At 39.8% G+C, this 26,664-nt stretch overlaps 1 protein-coding gene across 2 annotated transcripts in view; it reads right to left on the minus strand.

Moving 5' to 3' along the window:
• The window catches only part of borcs5 (BLOC-1 related complex subunit 5), a 95,142-nt gene extending 87,292 nt beyond the window's left edge, over positions 1–7,850 (minus strand). The window contains exon 1 of one of the 2 annotated variants that reach the window (XM_060839836.1): positions 7,501–7,850. The gene's annotated coding sequence lies outside the window, so the exon portion shown is untranslated. The remainder of the gene's footprint in view (positions 1–7,500) is intronic. The other variant, XM_060839835.1, reaches the window with a different exon arrangement.
• Positions 7,851–26,664: the final 18,814 nt, after the last annotated feature.

Here is a 26,664-nt window from a genome sequence, read left to right on the forward strand (position 1 = left end):
GCTGTCACACATTAACAGTTTCCCTTAGCCCTGCAAACATATCTAGTTTAAATATTAAATTGTAATCTGGTCATGAACTTTCCTTATCTCCACTTACACCCCAACACATCCTAAATTACCCCTTGGAAAATAGTTACAAATAGTCCATTAATAACTTAAAAGCACATGTTTGAGGTCTAGCCTGCAGACACCACGAGTTGAACTACAAGCACAAATTTTGTCTTGAAATCCGAGAGGTCACAGAAGATGATGATGCAAAAAGAGGAACTAGCAGTTATTTTAGTCAAACAGGATAATTCATTGCATTTCACTCATCTCTCAACAAACAGAAAAGTAGCCAGGAATGGATATTTTTTCAGGCGGGAGGACAATTTACAATGGAGTTCCTCAGAATTCAGTGTTCTGACCCTTGGTTTTCTTGATATACTTTCATGACATAGATCTTAACGTATATTGCATTATTTCAAAGCGTGTTGATGAAATGAATCAGAGAAGCATTGTGAATTGTGAGGTAGATAGTGCTGGATGTAAAAATGCTCACTGAGCTGGAAGGTTCAGTTTCAGGTATTTCATCACCATACTAGGCAACATCCTCAGTCAGTCTCCAGTGAAGCACTGGTGTTATGTACCACTTTCTGTTTACGTGTTGAGGTTTCTTTGGGTTGGTGATGTCATTTTGGGTTCTTTGACTCTAAGGATGGTAAACGGAGTCCAAATCTATGTGATTGTTGATAGAGTTAGAATGCCATGCTTCTAGGAATTCTCATGCATGTCTCTGTTTGGCTTGTCCTCGGATGGATATGATGTCCCAGTTGAAGTGGTGTCGTTCCTCATCTGTAAGGATACTAGTGATAGTGGGTCATGTGTTTTTGTGGCTGGTTGATGTTCATATGGCCTGGTGAATAGTTTTCTGCCTGTTTGCCCAATTTGGTGTTTAAAACAGTCCTTGCAAGGTATTTTGTAAATTACGTTCAAATTGCTATTGTCTGTATAGGGTCGTTTAAGTTCATTAGCTGTTGTTTTAGTGGGTTGGTGGGTTTGTGGGCTACCATGATACCAAGAAGTCTGAGTAGCCTGGCAACCATTTCCTAGATGACTTTGATGTAGGGTAAAGTGGGTAAGTTTCCAGGCGCATTTTGTCTGCTTGTTTGGGTTTGTTGCTGAGAAATCAACGGACTACGTTCATTGGGTACAGGCGATATTCTTCTGCGCTTTATAGTTCTTCAGTTCTGCAGTGTATGGGGGCTCATTGAAATAATGTCCTAATTTTAAAAGTCCAGATTTGAGATAGCCTACGGAATCCCTTGTGGACTCAACCTGTAAGCTTCTCTTAACTCATCCAGAGATTGTACTCTTTGGTAGTCTGGAATTTAAAAACAAGTCTTACAGACAATTTAGTTTAAATTTTAGTCTCCCTCTTTATCTACCGGAGGCTGAAATATTACCATAAATTTGTATTTAAACTGATTAGTCTCAAATTAAAAATGCTTTATTTTCAGTGTTGAGATTCAAATTCAAATAGGATGCAAGATCTGACTAGTTAGAATTGACAGTGGGGCAGTCATTGTCTGATACAATAGCAAGTAAGTTAAAGCTTCATCAATATTACCTTTTACAGAGTTTGCATTTCATAATCAGTGATGGCTACTCAAAATCATCATAAAGTCCCAAAAAGCAATTAAATTCAATCCATAGGAAGTAAGCACAAAGAGTTAATTTTCTACTGGCTTTGGCAATCTCAGCGCTAAAATGGTCTCATTCTCTCTCTCGTCCTTTTGAGCTCTCAGGTTAGGGACTGCAACAGAAAAATATATTTTTCCCTCCGTCTGCCTAGCTTGCAAGGGTAATAAGAATCCATTATAATTGACAGGACCTGACCGTTAATTACAAGGCTTTTGATGATACCGAGTTTCAAGGTCAGAATCAAACACTGTCATTAATTTCACAAGGGAACAGCCATGAATTTTATCACTCAGTGTCTTGTTTACACAGATTCATTGATGTTAAGGCAAATGTTCTGAATTGCCTTCGAGCATCCAGTTATCACTCGAGGAGAGCAGATGTTTTTATCTTCTGCATATCCTGGGTTCCCCCGTTGTGTGGCCTGACACCTCCCTGCCTGTCCTGTTTATTTTCTAGTGTGCAGCAAATGTGATCTATAACTCAGTATTAAATTTAGTCTAAATGTTTAAAGGACAAAAGTTTTAAGGCTATAGACTCTCACTAATGCTGCTTTGTTTGCGGATGTTGGGATGATTGCTTCTATAGTTCAAATTTGGTCCGTGCGTGTTGTTTTCCTATAGACGCTGGTTTGAAGATCCCCATTGACAGTTTGCTTTACTGTGACATCTAGAAATGGTAGTTTGTTGTTGTTTTCTGCCTCTTTAGTGAATTTTATGCCAGGAAGGAGATTATTGATGGTCTTGAAGGTTTCCTCTAATTGGTTTCATTTAGTGATGGCAAGGTATCATCCACATAGCAGACCCAAAGTTTGGGTTGGATGGTTGGGAGAGCTGTTTGTTCAAGTCTTTGCATTACTGTCTCTGCTAGGAATCCTGATATCAGAGATCCCATGGTGTCCCATTGATTTGCTTGTAGGTCCTGTTATTGAAGGTGAAGTGGGTGAGGAGGCACAGGTCCACCAGCCTGACAATGTCGTCTTTGTTGATGAAGTTGGCAGTATCTGGTGTTTGTATCTTTGGGTCTTCTAATAATGTAGTCAGTGTTTTCTTGGCCAGGTTGATGTTGATAGATGTGAGCAGGGTTGTTACGTCAAAGGAGACTATTATTTCAACCTCTTCTCTTGGTGTCTTTGATAATGCTCAGGGATTCTTGTGTGGAGTGGATGGAGTGGTGTGACTCTTCTACACAGTGTTTTAGTCTTTGGAGTAGCTCCTTGGCCAACACCAAAGTTGATGTTCCAGGTAGTGAGACTGTGGGTTTGAGGGAGGCTCCTGGTTTGTGAATTTTGGGTAGTCTATAGAAGCGCGAGGTGTTGGATCCATCTGGTTTCATCTTATCGAAGTCTGTCTTGTTTAGTTCTCCAGATTTCTCAAGCTTTTTTTTGAGTATGGCTATGACTCGGTTCACTAGTTGTGCACTCGGATCTATCACCACCTGTTGGTAAGTATTGGTATCTGCAAGCAGTGCCTTTGCTTTTTCGTAGTAGTCAGTTTTGTTTAAAACGACTGTCAAGCGTCCTTTGTTTACAGGTCGGATTACAATCTTATTGTCTTTTTTTGAGTCCTTCTAGTGCTTTCCTTTCTTGTGATTCCTTCCTTTTTCCTGCTTACAGTTGGTGCAACTGTTTATCTGCTGGGTATCCTCTGGGAGTTCATTGTCTTTTGGTATTGATTCTAAAGCTGCTAAGAAATCTTTTTTGTCTGTGTCTCTGAAGTTGTAATTTAATCCTCTTACTAAGATGGCTTTTTCAGCGTCTGTTAGGGGTCAGTCTGATAAGTGTTTTTAAAAATCCAGGCTTCTGTGTTGTCTGTGGTGTTCTTTTGTGCGAGTTTGACTAGTTTTTTTTCCATTTTCTGTATTTGTCGCTGCCTAATGCCTATGGCTTGTTGTACTGTGCCTATCCAATCTTGGTAAAAACAATGGCTGCAGATGCTGGAATCCAGATTCTGGATTAGTGGTGCTGGAAGAGCACAGCAGTTCAGGCAGCATCCAAAGTGCAGCGAAATCGACATTTCGGGCAAAAGCCCTTCATCAGGAATGTCTGTCGCTTTAGTGAGTAAAGATTTTTGGTGTAAAATTTCCCTAGTTGTATTTACAGAGTTGGTTGTGGGCATCTTAATTTCTCTAAGCATTCTGTGGCCGTTTTGTTCTGCTATTCATTTGGCGAGCGAGGTGTCAAGGGGAGGTTCGTACTTAAGACATTTAAGTAGCACCTGTTTCATTAGGCATTTGTGCAGGAAGTACAGTTGTTTGCGGGTGGTGCACTGTCAGATGGCATTGATTTCCCATCTTCAGGCCAGTTTTAGCACATTGCGTCCATAGATGTTAGCGAGTTTTGAAAAGATTTAATTGCTCAGGTTGAGGTTCTGGATGTAAGCTTGCTCACTGAGCTGGAAGGGTTGGTTTCAAACGTTTCGCCACCATGCTTGGTAACATCAGGTGGACAGTGCAGAACTTCAAAAAGGGAGTATTATCAGATTGATCTGTGAACAAGATCAATCAGAACCAACTCTCTCTGCACCTGGGATCCACATTGGTACACTTTACAACCAGCAAATGATTCAGCGAGGAATTCCAAATTCTGTTCTTACTTCCTCTAACCTGGGAGGTACTGAGCCTATTTGCAGCAAACGTATTAACACAGACTGCAATCAGCTGTGATCAGTACAAACTGAAGAACTTTGTGACATTTGCACTCTCGATCACTTAACTCCATTCAGAAAGAGAAGAGAATGCACTTATGTATCTAACCATCAGGGCAGTCCACACTGGTGGCAGTGTTTGACAAACTCCAAAAAAGGGTGCAGGAGCATAGGGACCTGGCTGGGAGTCCATAAGTAAGCAATGTTTGCAAGTTGAGAGCAACTAATAAAGCAGCCAGTATCCTCAGCTTTATTAATAGGGATATAAAATACAGAGCAAGGAGGTCATGTTGAAATTGTACAAGGCACCAGTTCAGCCTCAGTTGAAGCAATACATCCAACTGTGGGCATCACGCTTTAAGCAGGATGTGAAGGCACTGGGAGAATAGATTCATGACAATGGTTCCAGTGATGAAGATTTGGAGAGCCTTGAGTTAAGGTTGCCTTTGATGAAAAGAAGAATTGAAGAGAACTGAAACAGATATTTGAAACCATGAAAGGTACAGACAGAGTAAACTGTTGCAAAAGGATTAGGTAAAAACAATGACTGCAGATGCTGGAAACCAGATTCTGGATCAGTGGTGCGGGAAGAGCACAGGAAGCTGTCTGAACTGCTGTGCTCTTCCAGCACCACTGATCCAGAATGTTGCAAAAGGATTGACCACTTTCTGTTAAAGCCACTCACCATCCTGACTTGGAAGGATATCGCCAAGTCAAAAATCCTACTATTCCTCCTCAAAGGGCGTTGTGGGCCAACTCGGAATGTGGACCGCAGAGATGCAAGAAAGCAGCTCACCACAACCTTCTTAAGGGTAACTAGGGAGAGCTAATAAATGCTCGCCATCCCATGAATAAATAAAGAGACAGAAGCCAGAGATTTGAAATAATTGGCAAAAGCAGCAAAAATCAGAAATGAGAAAAAAAAACATTTTCACATCATGAGTGTATGAGATCCGGTATGAACTCTTGGAGTTCACTGGAGGCAGACTGAATCAATGTAGACTGTATCTAAAAAGGATGAATGCACCAAACTATGGTGAAAAGACAGGGAGAAAGGGACTCAGGGAATTCTTCAGTGAAGTGTTGCAGACATAATGGACCTAATGGCCTCCTTCTGCACTGTGTCAATATTTTGTTTAAGCAATAACACAAAGACAAGTTTTACTGCTTGAATTCAGATTACAATTGTTTCTCTGTTACCCAAGGTTCCTCAGAGGCATAATCTAAAAAAGAATGAACACAAAACCAAAACAGGAAGAGATTAGCTACAAGGATGGCCTGAAAAGGAGCAAGTAGGAAATCAAAAGGGTGTAAAGGAGGCATTTTCAGTCAATACTACAGGAAAAACAGGGCACAAGGAAAAGAGTCAAGTTGATGTCTGCAGTGAAGCCCAGATTTGGAGGATTGCAGACTTTGGGGATGGTGTAGAAATAGAGGAGGTTAAAGCAGTATGATACTGGTAGGAGCAATATTCCACAACAAAAACATCATGACTAGAAATCAATATGGATCAGCAAGGACAAAGCAATAGGCGCATGGAACAGTAATATAACCAGAATTGAGTTTTGAAGTTGCTGATTTCCAAGAAGCCACCAAGTGTTGGAATAAATCATTCCGAAGGTGATAAATGCACAAGTTAGGGTTTTAGCTGTAACTCTGCTGATACAGGATTAGAGAGTTTTGTGTTGGAGAGGACATTAGCATCAGAACCACTGTTCAGTGTTAAGATGCATGCCAAAAGCTGGTGAACGGTTTGGTTCAGCCAGAAACCACAAGCTGGGAATGGTGCTAATTAGTAGCAACTAACAGGAGCAGGGTTCACGTTTGGGTGGGAGTCCATCAGTTCTACCTTCCCAAAGAAGAAATTTACATTTGAAGACTTAATATTGATCTAACAGTCTGACCACACAGAGGCAACAGGTCAAAAGTGTGGCACTGGAAAAGCACAGCCGGTCAGGCAGCATCCAAGGAACAGGAGAATCAACATTTCCAGCATCAGGATGGAGGGCTTATGCCCGAAATGTCAATTCTCCTGCTCCTCAGATGCTGCCTGACCGGCTGTGTTTTCTCAGCACCATTTATTTTACTTTGATCTTTCGCATCTGCAGTCCTCACTTTCTCCACACAGAGGTAATGCTGGAATCAACACAGGTTGTGGAAACACAGCTGGTGTCTTCTTCGCATGTAGGAAAACAGAGCCGATGATGTCACCAAGAAGCAGTTTGTGGATGAGTCACAGGAAAAGGTCAAAGATAAATTCTTATTGACTCTGGAGTTATTACTACAGTTGCTGAAGAGAAGTCACTGTTGGAGATGGTCTAGTACAACTGAGGTGAAACCAAACAACGGCAATTGTTTCAAAAGTGAAATGATAAAGAAAACCACTGGAAGACAGTCTGGTCAGTCATACCAAATGATGCAGTTAGGTCTAGGAAGAACTTTACTTCCTTATTCTTTATCTCCACCCACTTCCTCTTTCAAACAGAGTCACCTGATGTACAATGGAGGATGAAACGTTTTTAAATGATCCAAATGACAACAACAGACACATTGCAACTCTGATATGGTTGACTACACATATTTTGGATTAGTGGTGCTGGAAGAGCACAGCAGTTCAGGCAGCATCCAAGGAGCAGCAAAATCGACGTTTCAGGCAAAAGCCCTTCATCAGGAAACATATGTCTGCAATCTTTCACATTAATTCCATTTTGTCATAATATATGCAACTTTATCTTGACAGACTTGCATTCATTAAATGTGGTGCTACTGCATATTAATAAACAGCTAAATTTTACATTCTATGCAATAATTCAGATCCATACTATAAAATTCCTAAAGCTATCTCCTATTGTACCCTAAGATATACAAAACATTGAACAAATTTGCTTTCAGAAATGTGCAAACATGAGTAATATTTCTGAACAAACCTTTAAAATTCCATGCTTGATATTTAAGAGATTTCAGTATCACTACCCTCCAACATTAAGTGTTTGATTTAAGTTATTTTCAATAAAACCTACAATATAACACTTGCATTATTATCACCCCCCTATAACCCACAACACACCGACAATATTTCACAAAACTAAGCTTACATTCAGCCTACAGTGCTCTAATAACTAGGCCAATTCATTATAAAACCATCCAGCCATGCGTTCACTCACAATAGCATTACCTGAGGATGAAAGCAGACTATCATACCTGGAAACTCTCAAAGCCAGTAAGTTTTATCTTTTAAACGGCACACGCATAGACTCCCGTCACAGATCACAATAAATTAAAGCGCCTCTCCACACCGTGCGGCCTGCTATTTCCTCAAAACATTCAAAATCCTCTCTCCCTCTCTCTCTCTTCAGCTGCTCCTCAGCAAACGCACGAGCTCTCCGGGCAAGATTCGAATTGGAACGTACTGTGGATACACCAAACACACTCCTGCAGCAATCCCTCCCATTAAATGTAATATAACGTGTGCAATAACTGCTCACTTCCGGGTCACCCTCCACCCCGGAGACAGAATCTGCAAGTTGATCATGATTCTCTTACTGTAGTCACCGTCAATAAAATCGATATTTATTTGCATGCAACGGGTGTAAGCATTTGGTTTCAGTGTTGCCAGGACGTTTGGAGTCTGTGACAGTCTACTCTCGGCATGTCTCCTAAGAGTCCGGCATAGCAACTAAGTGCTGCCCTTTGACGGAAACATTAAGCAGCTGAACAAGAACTGAGTGATGTCCTCGCACTTTGTGAACGCAGTCGTGTTTCTTGGTTGACTGCTCTCCAGCGTTTGCAATTATTTATCTCCTTCTACTTATTTTGTTCTTTCAAATTAATATCTCAATTTAAACCACAAGTACAATTGAATTGAATTTATTGTCACATTTACCGAGACACCGTGAAAAGCTTTGGCTTGCGAGCAATACAGAGCTAAAAATGTGTTACTGGAAAAGCGCAGCAGGCCAGGCAGCATCCAAGGAGCAGGAGGATCGACGTTTGACGAATGTAGACGAATGAAGAAGGGCTCTTGCCCGAAACGTCGATTCTCCTGCTCCTTGGATGCTGCCTGACCTGCTGCACTTTTCTAGCTACACATTTTCAGCTCTGATCTCCAGCATCTGCAGACCTCACTTTCTCCTGCGAGCAATACAGACAGAATCACAGATTTAAGTAGCATAAATAATAGGTAAACAGCAGCAAAAACACAAGTATAGGCAAATGTTAAAAGTTTAAGAGTCCATTCAGTATTCTAACAACAGTAGGGTACAAACTATTTTGAAACCAGCTGACGCGTGTGTTCAGGCTTCTGCACCTTCTCCCCTATGGTAGAGATTGTAGAAAAACATTGCCAGGGTGGGATGGATCTTTTGAGAAGGCTGGCAGCCTTTCCATGACAGCGGGCCTGGTAGATGGATTCTATCAATGGGAGGTTGGCCTTTGTGATTGTCCAGGCCGAATACACCACTCTCTGTAACCGTCTCCGATCGTGAATGGTACAGTTGCCATACCAGGTATTGATACATCCAGACAGAATGTTCGCAGTAAAAACTCATGAATCCTACCTCATTTATATGCAGTTTGCTATTTTGCCAGGTAGTGGAGACAATCTAGATAGCTACAGTTCCCGTCAGGAAGGTCAGAGTAGGTACCTGCCAGTTGCAACTTGCGACCATCTTGTCCAGGTATCCATAAGAACACAAAATGTAGAAACTGACGTAGACCATTCAACTCATCAGTCTGCTCTGCCATTCAATGAGATCATATAGCAAACCACCAGCATCCCTACATCGTGGCATGTTTGAGATTCTCTTTTAATACAGTTCAGCACTTCAATGCCTCACTTTGGATCTCGCTGATACTTTACATTGCAACACTGCTACCAAGCCTCCTTGCGCACAGGGACAGGCACCCATCTCCTGCATTGGAAATAGGATGCATCTCAGGGCTTTTAGTTTACTTCAAGTCTCACTCATGTCATACCTACTTGCATGCTCATAGCATGAGATAACAGAGAAGCTGAAGAAGATGACACCTAACCTTACAGGTTGCTGAAAGTCATGTATGAATCATTGCTGCACATTCCTCCAAACCTTGGACGCCACAGTGACTTGGCTGGCTACTTCAGATAAGGCTGGCAGTGTTTCACACTTTAGGGTTTAAATGTGCCTGAGCATGCCAGGTCCAAGCAACGGCAAGCATTTTGCTACAAATAGGTGCAAGGTAACACCAGTGCAGGGTCATGTGGCAAGCAGTAGAGAATTGTGTGAGATAACTCATCAAAGTTCATGGTGAGAACATTCCTTGAAACTTCCTAAAATTGACATATCTAATTCTTGGTAAAATTCAACCCGTCTCCATCTCCAGAGCAGCCAGATGGTGTCCAGTGCCTGCAATACAAGACTCCCATTGCATTCAAAGGTAAGTTGAGCCTAACTTTCTTACATCACTGGAGATCATCTCAAAGAGTTCACTTCAGCCCAGGGGGAAAAAAAATCCACCAGTGGGCTGCTTGGAAAGGAGTCCAAAAGCTGCAAACTGTCCATGGCCAAGATGAACCACTCCCAGGCATTAGGCTAAATTTGATTTCTAGGTGAAAGTGGGTACTGCAGATGCTGGAGAGTAGAGTCAAGATTAGAGTAGTGCTGGAAAAGCACAGCAGGTCAGGCAACATCTGAGGAGCAGGAAAATCAACGTTTCAGACAAAAGTCTGATGAAGGGCTTTTGCCCCAAAATTGATTTTCCTGCTCCTCATGCTGCCTGACCTGCTGTGCTTTTCCAGCACTACTCTAATCTTGAATTTAACTTCTGTAAACACCACCAGAAAAATTCTTAGCCAAGTATTAAAAAGACCTTCTTAATCTAAATATTGGTTCTTTTTAGCTTAGACACTGTCCTTTTTGAATGTCAAACCTGACAACATCCCCATCCTCTAAGCCTAACTATCCCTCTTGTCTTTAAATTAGTCTTATTTCACATTCATTTTCCTCTCTAGGTTCCTTCAATGTCTTCAAAGCACCTTGGAATGCCTTACTACTTTGAAAGCTGCTATAACAACCAAGTTGTTGTGATGTCTCGATTCAAATTAATTCAGTCCTGATCACATCACCATGACTGCTCGAGCAAAAGTCACAAAACTCTGTGGCTGAGTCCACAATACATCATCTTTCCATATTTTTTCAACCATGTTATTCTGCATCTTTCCATTTCTACTTGCCCCAAGTTAGTAGCAAATCTCCAAGAATGGAAAGATACAGATCCTTAGAAAATAGGCAGCAGGTTAAATAAAGGATTTGGATCAGCGCAGGCTTGAAGGGCTGAAGGGCCTATTCCTGTGCTATAATTTTATTTGTTCTTTTTTCTAATGGTTTCTCCTTATGTAATGGCTCATATTCTGATCTCTTTGTCTACATGTGTCTCTTAGTGATACATTTGTAGCACAGGGTAGCTTCCATATGTATCATGATAGCATCTGATGGTATTTTTCTGATCCTACACTACATTGACGTTCCAGGTGAGCAGTTGAGGAATAAAGTCTCTCCAACAGGGAATGAAGACTGAAACAGAAACTTTGCTTCCTTACCCCACCATTCCCACTTTGACCACTTTCTGAAATTGAATCAGGTCATGCAAAACATTGGTCTTATGTGTGCTAGGGATTTCATTTTCAATTCCTGAAATCTATCTGACTAGGAAATCCATATTTGAATTGTAGAACAGTTCCCACTTCCTTGTCTATCTCATTCCACGGTGAAAGGCTTATGCCCGAAAGGTCGACACTCTTGCTCCTCAGACGCTGCCTGACCTTCTATGTTTTTCCATTGCCATCCTTTTCGATGCTGAAGCCTATACCCCTGTTTGTAGCATCTCATGTTCCAACAGGCTAATAAGCTCCTTACAGGCCTCTCATCATGCTAAATCAATCGAAATACTGCCAGCCATTTTCTATTCTGCACCATGACACAATCATCCCCAATCTCAGTAATCCATGTTCAAAGTCAGACAAAATTAGAATTCCAAGCTATAATATGAGTACATAGGAGTCAAAGTACAATCTATATTATATTAGCAATGACCTAAGTGATCAATCTGGCTTTCGCCATGAATTTCACTTACTAGCAATGTAACTGCATAAAAATATGTTGGACAGCCAAAAGAAATGGACAGCATAATATAGTTTTATTGAAAGCTGTTAAAAACAATATTCATTTGTTGGTCACAAAATAAGAAAGTTAATTTAAATTTGAGCTGCAGTGTCCGCTCAAAAAACCCCAGCATGTATTTGCACAATGCCGTTACTGTTAAAATAATACATTGCAAGGATGCACTTCATGGAACAATTATATCAAAAATCTAGCACCAACCCATACAAACAGCATGCAGGCAGAAGGCCCAAGGTTTGCTCAGATGGATCAGTTTTAAGGAGCATGTTAAAACAGGAAAGTGAACGAGAGATTAATAGTATTAGGGTGAGAATTCCAGAGGTTGGTGTTTTATCAACTTAAGAAACAGTCACCAAAGGTGGAACAATTAAAATTTAGGATGCAAAGAAGTTAGATTTCGAGCAAAACAAATAGCAAAGAAATTTGTGTTGTTTGGAGAGTTAGAGAAGGGCTTCATTCGATAGTATGTTAATCAATTCAAGATTTCTTGTTCCAGAAATATAATGGAATATTCATGACAAATTTTTGTAAATAAATTTTGAGACTTGAGTCTTAATTAAATCTGGCAATGGAGCTACAAACACAGAAAAAACATTGGGAGGAAACCCACTGGTTTTGGGTGACAGAAATCACAGTCAGATTGGACAACAGCTGCAGCTCTGTACAGGAAACAGAAAATGAAGGCAAGGCTGAGTAGAGTGAGCACAGTGATGTTAGATTTAAAAAACCCTTGGTAATGCCTCTGAATATTTCACTATTAGGTAAATGTAACTCTTTTCCTCAGTGATCTTGATGAGTTCCTCCTTCTCAACCTCACCCCTTCTCCAACAGAATGGTGACACTCAGGTTAAACTTAGCAGCAGTTGTCTCTCTCTCTCTCTCTCTCATAAGAGACCAATCCTGTGGCCATCTGGGACTATGGTGGCTTTGCCTTTTATTAGTAAACTTGTGCTTGCATCCTTGTCCATCTTAAAAAGATGATACAATGAAATATTGATGGGATTAATCTTACATTCAGCTAACAAATGTTGAGGTTTAATGTTTCTCTTGTTTATGGTGGAATACAAAGTTGAGCATTAAAATGGTCATCCTTAAACAAAGAGACAAATGAATTTCTTGGCTGGCAGCATATGGCTCATACTTGTCTCTTAGAGAATTTTAATCCATCTGGTCAGATGTGTTGTGCGACATTTAGTGAAGGTGGAAATTGAACCTAGTCACAAGAGCTCTCAAATTTATCTTTTTTTTATATATATAAACTCACGTCAAATCACCCAGTTAACAAATTAAAGCAGGTAATAAATTAGAAATAAAAACAGAAGTTGCTAGAAAAGCTCAGCAGGGCTGGCAGCATCTGTGAAGAGAAATCGGAGTTAACATTCCGGGTTTGGTGACCCTTGCTCAAGTTCTGAAGAAGGGTCACCAGACCCCAAATGTTAACTCTGATTTCGGTTCACAGATACTGCCAGACCTGCTGAGCTTTTCCAGCAACTTCTGTTTTTATTTCTGATTTACAGCATCTGCAGTTCTTTTGGTTTTAATAAATTAGAAATTCTGCACAAAAACAAAAATAAAAGGGTGAGAAGAGAGGACTGGGCTAAATAAAAATGGGGTTGGAATCAGTGACAATGCACTGCAGCCTCTGTGGTGCCTACCTCTCTCTAAAAGCCTTAAGGGTACTTGGACATGGTGTACTTCCATTCCAAAGACATCTTGGCACTTACATAGCCTCAGCAGAGGGCGGACAGTTGGGAACTATGACCCGTCACTTAAAATATATAAAACACCAATGTTTCTCCTTACAGAAGTCCTCCCACTTTCCATTGGTGGGTGTCATATGCAGCAGTCCCTCAAGGTTAAGAGTGTGCAATTGAAGCAGGGCTTTAAATAGCCAGTCAGGGAGTACCAACAATGCATGTTCCACAGCCTCAATAGCACCATAATTAACCATTTGGGGTGGGAGTCCATGAATCACAGCAAATCTATGATTACATGAGACGACTGCATGCGACACCCTCCAACGGAAAGTGGGAGGACTCCTGCAAGGAGAAACATTTGTGTTTATATATCTTATATGCATAAATATATTCTCTCATCAACCTGTTTAGATGTTAATGCACACCTCTGGAGCAGATGGAACCTGAACCTGGGCCTCATATTCATAGGTAAGGACACTACCATTGTGCCAGAAGAGTCGTTAATCATTTGTATTTTATATATTTTCTAATCAACTTGTTCAGAGATGTTATGACACACCTCTGGAGCAAATGAGATCAGAACCCGGGTCTCCTGGCCCATAAGTAGAAGCACTACCACTGCACCACAAGAACCCAGACATTTGTGATGTTTTTTTTAATTTTCAGAATAGTTTACACAGATAATTAAACAGCTTTTTCCCCCATCGACCAAAGCATGTGTGTTAGTTTTCATCTATTAACTGGGATGTGATGGCTAGTGGTATTATTGCTGAACTATTAATCTGGAGACTCAGGTAATGTTCTGGGAACCCAGGTTCTGATCCTGCCATGCCAGATAGTGGAATTTGAAAAAGGCATTTGCATGGGTATATGAATAGGGAGGGTTTGGAGGGATATGGGCCAGGTGCTAGCAGGTGAGACTAGATTGGGTTGAGATATCTGGTTGGCATAGATGGGTTGGACTGAAGGGTCTGTTTCTGTGCTGTACATCTCTATGATTCTATGAGTCTGGAATTAAGAGTCTAATGATGACCATGAATCCATTGTTGGAAAAACCCATCTGGTTAACTAATGTTCTTCAGCAGAGGAAACTACCATCATTTCCTGGTCTGACCTACATGTAATGCTAGACCCACAGCAATGTAGTTAATACTTAACTGCTCTCTGGGCAATTAAGGATGTGCAATAAATGCTGGCCTAACCAGTGATATTCACATCCTGTCAATGAATAAAAACAAATCACCACCACCAAATCAACCATGTTCCAATTTACATGCAAAGCCTGTTAAGGGCCATGCAACAACACGAAAGGTGAGAGACAGACAGGGTATTGATAAATGTAAAGAAAAGTCACCACAGTTAAATTGGACTTCAGGCTGCTCTCCCTCAAAAAAGAGACACAACTGGTTGTGGTTAACCTAAGTGTCACCACACCTCAGGCCAAGGGAGAGTTTCAGAAATTTCTGATAGTCCTTTATGATAACCTCAGTTGGTGCAGGCATTTGAACCCACTCTATTGATATTACCCTGTATTGCAAGACTCCCAGGCAACTGAATTTAGCAAAAGCATTTGAGTTTTTTTTTTAATCTGCAAGTGCTAAAACAAACAACTGAACGGCTTTTGCACCACAAACCACTTATGGCAATTTTCACCTGTTAGCCACCACCAGTAAATCACCCATGTTTTCCAATTGATGCATACACATGCAAAGCCTGTAAAGGGCAATGATGATCATCAAAGGTGATGGAGAGGTAGGAAGAGTGTGAGTTAAATCAAAATGGAGTTGGAAGGGGAGAAACCAAATTGTTTTATCAATTCTTCTGATCAACCTGTTCAGAGATGATATTACACATTTGTGGAGTAGGTGGGACATGATCCCAGGCCTCCTGGTTCAGAGGTAGGGACATTACCACTGCACTACAACAGCCTTACATTTTCTATTGGATTCAGGTTTCACCATTGCCTCTGGGACATGATCCCATGTCCCCAGGCCATTAGCCTGAAGTTCTTGATTCCTAGCCCAGTGTCACCGCCACTACACTGCCACCTCCTCTGCAACGTTAGTGTTTTAGGTACCTTCTAATGAGCCCATCTGGAGATGTTACAACACACCTCTGGAGTAGGTGGAACTTGAACCCAGGCTTCCATACTCAGTAGTAGGGACACCATTATTGCACCACAAGCACCCAGCAGTTGTGCTTTTTGTAACATATTTTAATAGTCAATAGTTCCCATCAGTCAGACTTGAACTAATGCTCCATGAAAATGGGGGTGGGAGAGGTTTGGGAAACAACTTTTTCAAGAATTAATTATGAAGTTCTTGGTCTATCATGTATTTCTAAGGGAAGCTGAAAATTGATAATTGGAAAACAACCCTCGTACCTCACCAGAAAATGGTGAACAATTTTAATTATTTAAACATTTCTTTAATTCGTTTGAATATTCCTCTAATCACAGGGAACCAATTTCACACGTATTTCTGCTCTAGCAAAATAAAGCTCGTACTTGCTTCTGGGACTTAATGAGGGTTCTTAAGCAAAGCACTTGTATTACCAGACAACTTGTTCAGAAACCTGGACTCCTCAAAGTATCATGGTGGGGATGAAAATTTGAATCCATCCTAAAAGATAATTTGGGAGTGAAAATGTTGACATTAATAAAATTACAAAAGTGACAGATTACTAGAAATTGAAGAATACCCACCATACTTCCCTGATCTAGATGACAAGTGATTCCCATTCCACATTAATATAATTCAAACTTAACTTTGAAGCACACTGTACTAAGCTTTAACAATGGACTTGTGTGGTTCAAGGAAAAGACCTGTTATTGCCACCTTTTCAAGGTAATAAGACATTGGCAATGAATTCTAGCCTTAAGATCAATGTTCCAAAAAGGAATTTTAAAAAGTCAATTTCCAGCTTACTTGTAAATTCTCAAACCGTTGTGAAAAATAAACATATAAGGAATCGACACTGTAAGTAATCTAATCTAATTCAATTCCAAATTTTCGAAACAGATAGGCTGCAATAGTAACAAATGCAAAAGGTAAGTCTCACATTAGTGACAACTATGTTAATTTCTATCTTTGAATCTGATCATAATGTATAATTAGCTAAACACCATCTTGCATCAAATCTAATTTGAAGCAATATTGTGAACTTTGTTGTTCTGCCACTTGGCCACAGGCTGGAGATAGTTCCCATATTATATATTTTAATAATATATACTAAATCTATTGGTTGTTTCAATATTTATTTAACTGTTTTGTTATCCAAATTCATAGATATTCATAAATCCTCAGGGTATGGAAAATGAAATTTAATAATTGACAGTTGTACAATTCCTTGAGAAGATTTATCTCAAAATGATCAGTTAATCCTGGGGCCTTTAAGAAATCCTGAATGAGGTTAGTCATTTTTTTTTGTTTCATATATCCAGAAGTGCTCTTACACACAACTAAATGATTTTTTCCCCATCACAAAATCACCCATGTTTTTATTTTCATCTATTAATCATCACCTGTGATTGATACCATCTATTGAGGTGTCAGAAGTGAACAAAGAACAATGAAAATTACAGCGCAGGAAAAGGCCCTTCAGCCCTCCAAGCCTGCACCAATCCAGATCCTCTATCTAAATCTACTGTCTATTTTCTAAGGATCTGTATCCCTTTGCTCCCTGCCCATTCGTGTATCTGATGAAGGACTTATGCCCGAAACGTCGAATTTCCTGTTCCTTGGATGCTGCCTGACCTACTGCGCTTTTCCAGCAACACATTTTCAGCTCTGATCTCCAGCATCTGCAGACCTCACTTTCTCCTTATTCGTGTATCTATCTAGATACATCTTAAATGACGCTATCATTCCCACCCCTACCGCCTCCGCTGGCAACGTGTTCCAGGCACCCATCACCCTCTGTGTAAAGAACTTTCCATGTATATCACCTCTAAACTTTTCCCCTCTCACTTTGAACTCGTGAGCACTAGTAACTGAGTCCTCCATTCTGGGAAAACGTTTCTTGCTATCCACCTGTCTACACTTCTCATGATTTTATAGGCCTCAATCAGGTTCCCCCTCAAACACCTTCATTCCAATGAAAATAATCCTAATCTACGCAACCTCTCCTCATAGCTCGCACCCTCCATACCAGGCAACATCCTGGTGAACCTCTACTGCACCCTCTCCAAATCATCCACATCCTTTTGTTAATGTGGTGACCAGAACTGTACGGAGTATTGCAAATGTGGCTGAATAAAGTCTTATACAATTGTAACATGACCTGCCAACTCTTGTATTCAATACCCCGTCTGATGAAGGAAAGCATGCCATATGCCTTCTTGACCACTCTACTGACCTGCGTTGCCATCTTCAGGGAACAATGGAACTAAACACTCAGACCTCTCTGTACAACAATTTTCCCCAGGACTTTTCTATTTACTATACAGTTCGCTCTGGAATTGCATCTTCCAAAATGCTTCACCACACATTTGTTCAGATTGAACTCCATCTGCCATTCCTCTGTCCAACTATCCAATCTATCTATATTTTGCTGTCTTCTCTGACAGTCCCCTTCACTATTTGCTATGCCACTAATCTTAGTATCATCTGCAAACTTGCTAATGAGGCAACCTACACCTTCCTCCAAATCATTAATGTATATCACAAACAACAGTGATCCTTGCAGGGATCCCTGTGAAACACCACTGGTCACTGGTCTCCATTCTGAGAAGCTCCCTTCCACTGCTACTCTCGGTCTCTTGTTGCCTAACCAGTTCGCTATCCATCTAGATAGAACACGCTGGACCCCATGCGACTTACCTTCATCAGCCTACCATGGGGAACCTTATCAAATGCCTTACTAAAGTCCATGTATATGACATCTACATCCCTTCCCTCATTAATCAACTTTGTCACCTCTTCAAAGAATTTTATTAGGTTTGTAAGACATGACGTTCCCTGCATAAAACCATGCAGCTTCATCACTGATAAGCCAATTTTCTTCCAAATGGGTATATATCTTATCCCTTAGTATCTTCTCCAGTAGCTTCCTTACTACTGATGTCAGGCTCACAAGTCTGTATTACCTGGATTTTCCCTGCCACACTTCTTAAACAAGGGGACAACATTAGCAATTCTCCAGTCCTCATTTTCAAGGATGTTGCAAAGATATCTGTTAAAACCCCAGCTATTTCCCCTCTTGCTTCCCTCAGTAACCTGGGATAGATCCCATCTGGTCCTAGGATTTGTCCACCTTAACGCCTTTTAGAATACAAAACACATTCTCCCTCCTTATGCATGCAGTAATCAAAGGTCCATCCCTAACCTCAACATCCACCATGTACCTCTCCTTGGTGAATACCAATGCAAAGTACTCATTAAGAATCTCATAAATTTTCTCTGACTCCACGCAAATCTACCCTCCTTTGTCCTTGAGTGGGCAACCCTTTCTCTCGTCACCCTCTTGTTCCTTACATACGAATAAAAGGCTTTGGGATTTTCCTTAAAACTGTTTGCTAAAGATATCTCATGACCCTTTTTAGCCCTCTTAATTCCTCATTTCAGATTGGTCCGATATTCTTCCAAAAAGTACATCTTCTACTCATCACTTGATGAATCTTTCAACAGGCATTAGACTCCAAATTTGCATATTTGCGTAGGCTAAGAACCATATCAGGTAACTGCCCAGAATGCCAAAGGAAGACCCATGTATTTAGCAATAGAACCAATGTCTTTATGAATTGGTTGCTGCTTTTGCTAAATTGGTAAGTTACATCAGTTCTCCATCAGAAAATTTGGGGTAACATCTATCAATTTCAACCTGATTAGATGAATTTTAATGTTATATTTGAAGTTTCAATTGAATTCTTATGACTGCATTACTTAATTATGCCTAAAAAGTAACGTCGTAAATATTCATAACATTCCTAGATTATTTGCTTGTTCGTTTGTGCAATAAATTAATCTAGTATGTTGAACGTTATTTAATGCAATGCTTTGTTGTTTCTAAAAGTATTCTCAAAACACAGTCCATTTTGAAGTTGAATCACAAACAGAGTTGTCTCTTTGTTTCATCAAATACATATTAAATATATCTCTTGCTGTTCTTGAACGTTTCAAAGCAACATGTAGTTTGAGAGCTAAAACACTCCAGTGGATGGTGACTGTAAAAACAGCCAAAAATACTGCATAAATTACATATCATTATTGGCTCAAGTGATTGTTGTTGGACAAATTATGGGGTGTGGCTTTATGCAAATCATTTACAAGTTTATGAATATACCAACCTTTTTTGAGCCACAATCAGCTCTGAAGAAGGATCACTAGACCCAAAAAGGTAACACTGCTTTTTCTCCACAGATGCTGCCAAACCTGTTTATCTTTTCCAGCAATCCCTGATCGTGTTTCTGATTTACCGCATTGCTATTTTTCATTTTTGTGTTTAGGTGTTGGATCACTTGTATACCATCTGTTGTTTATGTGCAGTAAGTTTACAATTTATGTCACAAAAGGCCCAGCATTTAAGGGAAATCAGTACAATTTTCATATTTTAAGTTCCCACCCTACCAGAATCTGCAGTGTTGGCAATGATTCATTGATGAGATACCTCTGTGGTGAATGCTTCATAAGTTCAAATCATATATTATGTAAGGTTTGAGCAGAATTTCAGAGGAGAAGTAACACCTATTCTGACAAGTCCTGATGAACATATCCCAACAGTCACTGCATCACAGGTCAGATCAGTTTTCCTTTCTGTGAATCCAAGGAAAGTGATGGGACCAGACGGAGTACCAGGCTTGCACTCAGAGCATGCGCAAGTCAACTGGCAGAGTCTTCTCGGATATCTTCAACCTCTCCCTGCAGCCGGCTACTGTCCCTGCCTGTTTCAAGAGCATCAACATCATCCCTGTGACTAAGAAAGCTCTTGCAGCATGTCTCAATGACTACTGCCCAGTGGGCCTAACTTCAGTAGTTATGCAGTGCTTTCAAAGGCTGGTCATGGCATTAATCAACTCCAGCCTCCCCACTACTTTTGGCTCACTCCAATTTGCCTATTGGACCAATAGATCCATGTCAGATGCCATATCACTTGCCCTTCACTCCTCCCTAGAACACCTTGACACCAAGGACAGCTATATAAGAATCCTACGCATTGACTACAGTTCAGCCTTCAACACTACTGTCCCCTCAAGACTGATTACTAAACTTATTGATCTTGGACTAAGCCCCACTGTCTGCAACTGGATCCTCAGTTTCCTGACCCATAGGCCACAATCAGTGAAGATTGGGGACAATATTTCATCCTTACTAACACTCAACACTGGAGCCCCTACTGTACTCATTATATACCTATGACTGCGTCACCAAATACCAGACTAATGCCATTTACAAGTTCGCTGATGACACCACCATAGTCAGTCAAATCCCAGATGGCGACAAAACAGACTACCAACAGGATGTGGAAGACCTGGAAAAATGGTGCACTGAGAACAACCTAGCTCTCAATGCTGGCAAAACCAAGGAACTTATTATTGACTTTCAGCAGGATATTACTCATGGCCCCCCCTACACATCAACAGCACAGAGGTGGAACGAATGGAGACTGTTAAGCTTTCTTGGGCTTTTCATGTGGATGCACTGGTTTAAAGGCCCAACAACACCTCTTCTTCGTCAGGCAGCTGAGGAACTTTGGCATGATGGCAAATACCCTTGCCAACATTAATAGCTTTGCCATCGAGTGCATTCTGTCTGGATGTATCACTACCTGGTATAGCAACTGTATCATTCAAGATTGGAGATGGTTACAGAGTGGCGGACTCCGCCCGGACAGTCACAAAGGCCAACCCACCCTGGCAGTGTTTTTCTCCTTGATGGTAGAGGTTGTAGAAGGTACAGAAGCCTGAACACACACACACACACACACACACACACACACACACACAACCAGTTGGTCTCGAAACAGTTTCTACCTTACTGTTGTTAGAATACTGAATGGACTCTCAAATCTTAATGTTTGCTTGTACCTGTGGTTTTGTTTTTGCTGCTGTTTACCTATTATTTACTATCTATGCTCCTTAACTCTGTGACTTGCCTGTATTGCTCACAAGACAAAGCTTTTCACTGTGCCTCGGTACACGTGACAATAAATTCAATTCAATCCAAACATGCCAAGGAAAAAAAAATGGCAAAATGTTGCATCACTTCCAAACAGGGCATAATCCTGCATTGTTGTGGTTCTGTTCACCGAGCTGGAAGTTTTTGCTGCAAACGTTTCGTTCCCTGGCTAGGGAACATCATCAGTGCTATTGGAGCCTCCTGTGAAGCGCTGCTTTGATGTTTCTTCCGGTATTTATAAATACTGGAAGAAACATCAAAGCAGCGCTTCACAGGAGGCTCCAATAGCACTGATGATGTTCCCTAGCCAGGGAACGAAACGTTTGCAGCAAAAACTTCCAGCTCGGCGAACAGAACCACAACAACGGACACCCGAGCTACAAATCTTCAACCAGACTTTAAATAATCCTGCATTGTTTTAAAAGCAAGATTTAGGAGCAAATGCATCAATTTAATCTTTCCTCTTTTGTTCGTTTATTTTAAACATTGAAATTATTTATTGCAAATTATAGACAATGTAAGGAGTTTTATTTCAGTATTTTCAAATTGTGTTGTTACTACTAGTTCCAATTCAAAGAAAATATAGAAGAGGAGAAACTGCAATTTTCAGTACGTATTCTGGCCATAAATTTTTTGGGTTAAAAAATCATTTTCAGTAAAGCATAAACACGCAACTAAAAATTTACAGCAGTGTCTTTGGAAAATCAAAACACATATTTTGGGACAAAATCTTCATATTGGAAAATGTCTATTTCTGCTCCTTAAATTTTTCCCTTCCTTTCTAGAAGGTGTTAACTCCTGCTGGGAATGAGCTCCATAGCACTGAATCTTCAGTACTTCGCCACAAAATGAAGACTTAAAATGTGATTGACATTATATGTTTTTAAGGGCTATCAGGTATTTATAGAGTTTCCTAGTTTCTCCTACCACCCTTAATTAACGTACAAAACCAAAATGTTTGTGCCTTTATCCAGTATACCATTAGGATAGCAGGTGCTTATGTCAGAGTGATAGTGTCCTTGCCTCTGAGCTAGAAGGCCTGTGTGCAAGTCCCATTTGCTTTAGAGGATAACGCAGCACAGTAGGCTGATCACAAAAATGTCTAGTGTTAAGTTGGTTCTTTATGAAAACTAACTATATGAGCTCCACATCACAGCAAAATGTGCTTCAGCCCATCACCTCTGCACCAGTCAATAACAATGACCTAATCATTCTAATCCCATTTTCCTGCACCTCTCCTATGGCGTTATTTGTCTGGGTATCATAAGTGCACATCTAAACACTTCTTAAATGTTACAACTGTTTCTGCCTTTCTCACCCTTACAGGCAGTGAGTTCCAGATTCCCAGTTGAGTGAAAAGGTTTTTCCTCACATCTCCTTTAGCATTTTGTCTCCACCTTAAATCTATGCCCTCAGTCATTGATTCTTCCATCAAGATGAAGTCCTGTCTAATCTCTGTATGCCCCCATCATTTTATATATGTCCCCTTTTAATGTCCTCTAAGACCATGAAAAATAAGAACAGGAGTAGATCATTCAACAGGTTCATGACTGATTGGGCATGAGGAATGTTCACTTTGCTATCTTTGCCCCATAACCCTAGATTCCTCAACTGATGAAGACTTTATCTATCTCAGCCCTATCACAGCCTCCTCTGCTCTGAGGAAACAACCTCAGTCTGTCCAATCTCTCTTCATAACTGACCCAGCATTATTACTCTTTTCCACCACAGTCTGAGTGCAATTTCTAAAGCCAGGATTGGAGGTTTGAGCTATAGGGAGAGGCTGAAAAGGTGGGGCTGTTTTCCCTGGAGCGTTGGAGGCTGAGGGGTGACGTTATGAGGTTTATAAAATCATGAGGGGCATGGATAGGATAAATAGACAAGGTCTCTTCCCTGGGGTGGGGGAGTCCAGAACTAGAGGGCATAGGTTTAGGGTGAGACAGGAAAGATTTAAAAGGCACATAAGAGGCAACTTTTTCATGCAAAGGATGGTGTGTGTATGGAATGAGCTGCCAGAGGAATAGTGGAAGCTGGTACAATTACAACATGTAAAAGACATCTGGATGGGTATATGAATAGGAAGTGTTTGGAGGGATGTGGGCCAAGTGCTGGTAAATGGGACTAGATTAATTTAGGATATCTAGTCAGCATGGATGAGTTGGACTGAAGGGTCTGTTTCCAAGCTGGACTTCTCTCTGACTCTAAGTAAAGAGATAGAAGCAGCAGGCTGCCAATGATGCTGGTCATTGCATCAGATTTGATTTTACACACACGTAGGAACAACGTTACTTAAGGTGTAAAAATAATCAAATGGAAATGAACAGATTATTATTTTTAATTTATAAAACTCACCTTTCTAAAAAGAAATCCTATGTAATCCTCAGCATACCATTCAGGCTTGCTCACTTAATCTATTTCCATTCACCTTTCATGTCAAGAACAGAATTAAAGTAACAACCAAAGCAGGACTATGCATGAAAGTTAAATATTAGGCATGTTGCTTTAAATGAATTCAAATGTTTCATTTTGTTTCAAATTTAAGAAAACACTACCAGTATTGAACATTGTAACTGTTGTTTGGTTGGTTTAGAATCCACTAGTTAGTATTCGCTAAAAAGAAGAAACATTTCAACCAACATCTGTTATAATCTTGGTTAGCAAATAAGTTAGATTTCCCTATACTCTCATTCTATACATGAATACTGAGCATAATCCTGATAGCTTGGTCCTTAAATATAAAGAAAATTATTTCAAACTATGTACCACAGAAACCAACAGCATTCTAATCTCCTTTGAAATTTGGTATTTTTGGCTTCAATTGAAAAATCTGTAAAACGTTAAAGGACAAATCAAAGAATTTTTGAAGACTAAAATTACCAGTAGGTACAAACCACTTATGAAAATGGCAAACTATTACAGAAAATTATATGTATATAGAGGATACTGAGATAATTAAAAACCATTTTAATTCACAAGCAACATAACTTAATTAACTCATCAGTGACAAAGTAAAAATCATTCTCAATAGAAATTTAATTAGGCAGAATATCAGGCAGTGTTGTCATTTTCAAAATCAATGTTAAATTATCCCTAGTGCAAGACAGAGTTACAGTAAAGCAGATTTCAATAAATCAGTGGTCTATACTACCTATAGATAAAAGGCACACATACAACGTGGTGACGCAAACTTTTTCCTAAAATTGTTTTTACAAGGTTTATTTCTTTATGCCTCCATTAGGTGAAATATAATTTGTGGGAATTTGCAGCATTAATAGACTTTGTTTGTAAATCCAATAGGTCTTGTTATAGCACCTTCAATACAGTAAACAATCCCAAGGTACCTCACCAAAAGATTGTAAAACAAAGAAATGGACAGTGAGTTCGAAGAGGCAGTAGCGAGAATGATCAAAACCTTGGTCAAAGGTTTGTGCTCTAAATGCAACGAAAAGCAGGTGCAGAGCTTAGGGCCTATAGTGAAACTAATATTTGGATCTATTTGCTTGTATCACCATTTTTATTGGTGGCTACTATTGACCTGTACTTTTGACATGTAATTTTTTTTGAATGTCAGAGTGGCTTTTCATTCATGTTCCCTAGATCATAAACCCATTGACTTGAGGTTTTTATTTTTAAATAATATGAATCTTATACCAAGAAGATGCACATTCACATCTGGAAGTGCAATAGATGAAACACATGTGAGGGGCAAAATAGATGCATGGCCATGGTCAGGGAGCTGTGATTCTAGCTAATGGAACAAGACTAAATAATTAATATGTCCAGAAGCTGCCTGATCAAAATACTTTGATCTAATTTTGTTATAGGAACATAATTATCTTTCTCATCACAGGATAGAATTTCTGCCCACTCTTCTGTTTTCAAACAACTTCTGTAAAGCTGGATATTTTTACTCAACTTGTTTGGACGCGCTGTTGACACACCTCTGGAGTGGGAGAGACTTGAACCCAAGCCTCCTGGCCTAGAGGCAGGAATACTACATTTCTTGAACTTAAATGGGAAGACCAACAAAAGACTGATGGATTAATTGTTAGGACAAGATACCTCAAGCTTTTTGTTTCTTGGCAGCCATTTGTGATTCTCAACATATCTATTATGTTTAAAATATATTTTGTCAATTTTGGAGTAACCTGGGAATCCCTGGAAGGGTGAGAAGCCATGCTACTTTTAGATGATCTGGAACCAGCTGAACCACAATGAGATTTTTACTATGCGGTTCTATTTATGATGGCAGTTGCAGTTACACTGTTACAGGGCCAAAAAATTGCAGTTAATTTCCATACGTTTAACTTGTATTTATCAGCAATACACCAATACATCATCAAGAATGGTATATGTTGTTAGATACATAAATGAACAGCAGGTTTCAAATAACCTTCAAAGCATTAAATCTTTTCAAAAAGTTTTTCTATCCTCATACATGATCAAATGAAATTACTGATTTTCTTGGAGATATCAGAATTATCATAATCCTTTGAAACTAATTTCTCCAATTAAAACTGCGCTTAACTAAATGAAAATATTCAGAGTTCAAAAAAATCACTATTAAAAAGTGAATCCCACCCCCATAACAAAGGTTTGCATCCTTCTCAAACAGATGTTTTCAGTTACCTTTTGCAAAGTACGATTGAGAAAGCAAAGCATCTGAGGAATTCACTACAAAAAAAAATCTCTGACTTGGTGTAAGAAGTTATGATTGTTCTGAAATAATGACACTCTCCTGTTGTGCAGAATTCAATTTTTGGTATTTTTCTATTTGATTTTCATTTTAGTCAGTAAAATGAAAATTGAATGCTAAGCATCAATCATAGGGACATAAATACATTGTTTTACCAGGAAAATAAATTCTAAAAAGTTACCTTGCTCAGAGTGTCTTGTGATACAAGAGTAAAGCTGTGTTGTTGAATGGTTGCAAATATAATCAGGAGAATGACAAATTAAAACCAAAGGGCAAAGCTTGTGAAGTACATCTATTTATCATTTCACTACAGCCTGGAATACATGGCAATATAACAAATATTTTATGGTAGATGTAAAAGCCATACAATTTTCTGTCTTACATCAGTTTCAGAACTGGAAGTATTGCGTCATGTATTGCCTGGCTTGGTTATATTTATGTACAGTATAAGACAATGGTTGTTTTATATGAACACTTTTCAGGAAACATTTTAACTCTGTTGCATCACCAGGATGATCAGTAACAAGAATTATTCACTTTAGGACATTAAATTATAGTTTTAGGATTTATACATTCTCAAATTTGCAGATGTTTTAAGTGCATTGTTTGCTGGACCAGTAGTTTTTGGTTCTCTCCTGTGATATCACTTTTAACAATAGGCATAGAAGATGGTGTCTG

Source organism: Hemiscyllium ocellatum, chromosome 19, assembly GCF_020745735.1.
Source record: "Hemiscyllium ocellatum isolate sHemOce1 chromosome 19, sHemOce1.pat.X.cur, whole genome shotgun sequence".
NCBI lineage: Eukaryota > Metazoa > Chordata > Chondrichthyes > Orectolobiformes > Hemiscylliidae > Hemiscyllium > Hemiscyllium ocellatum.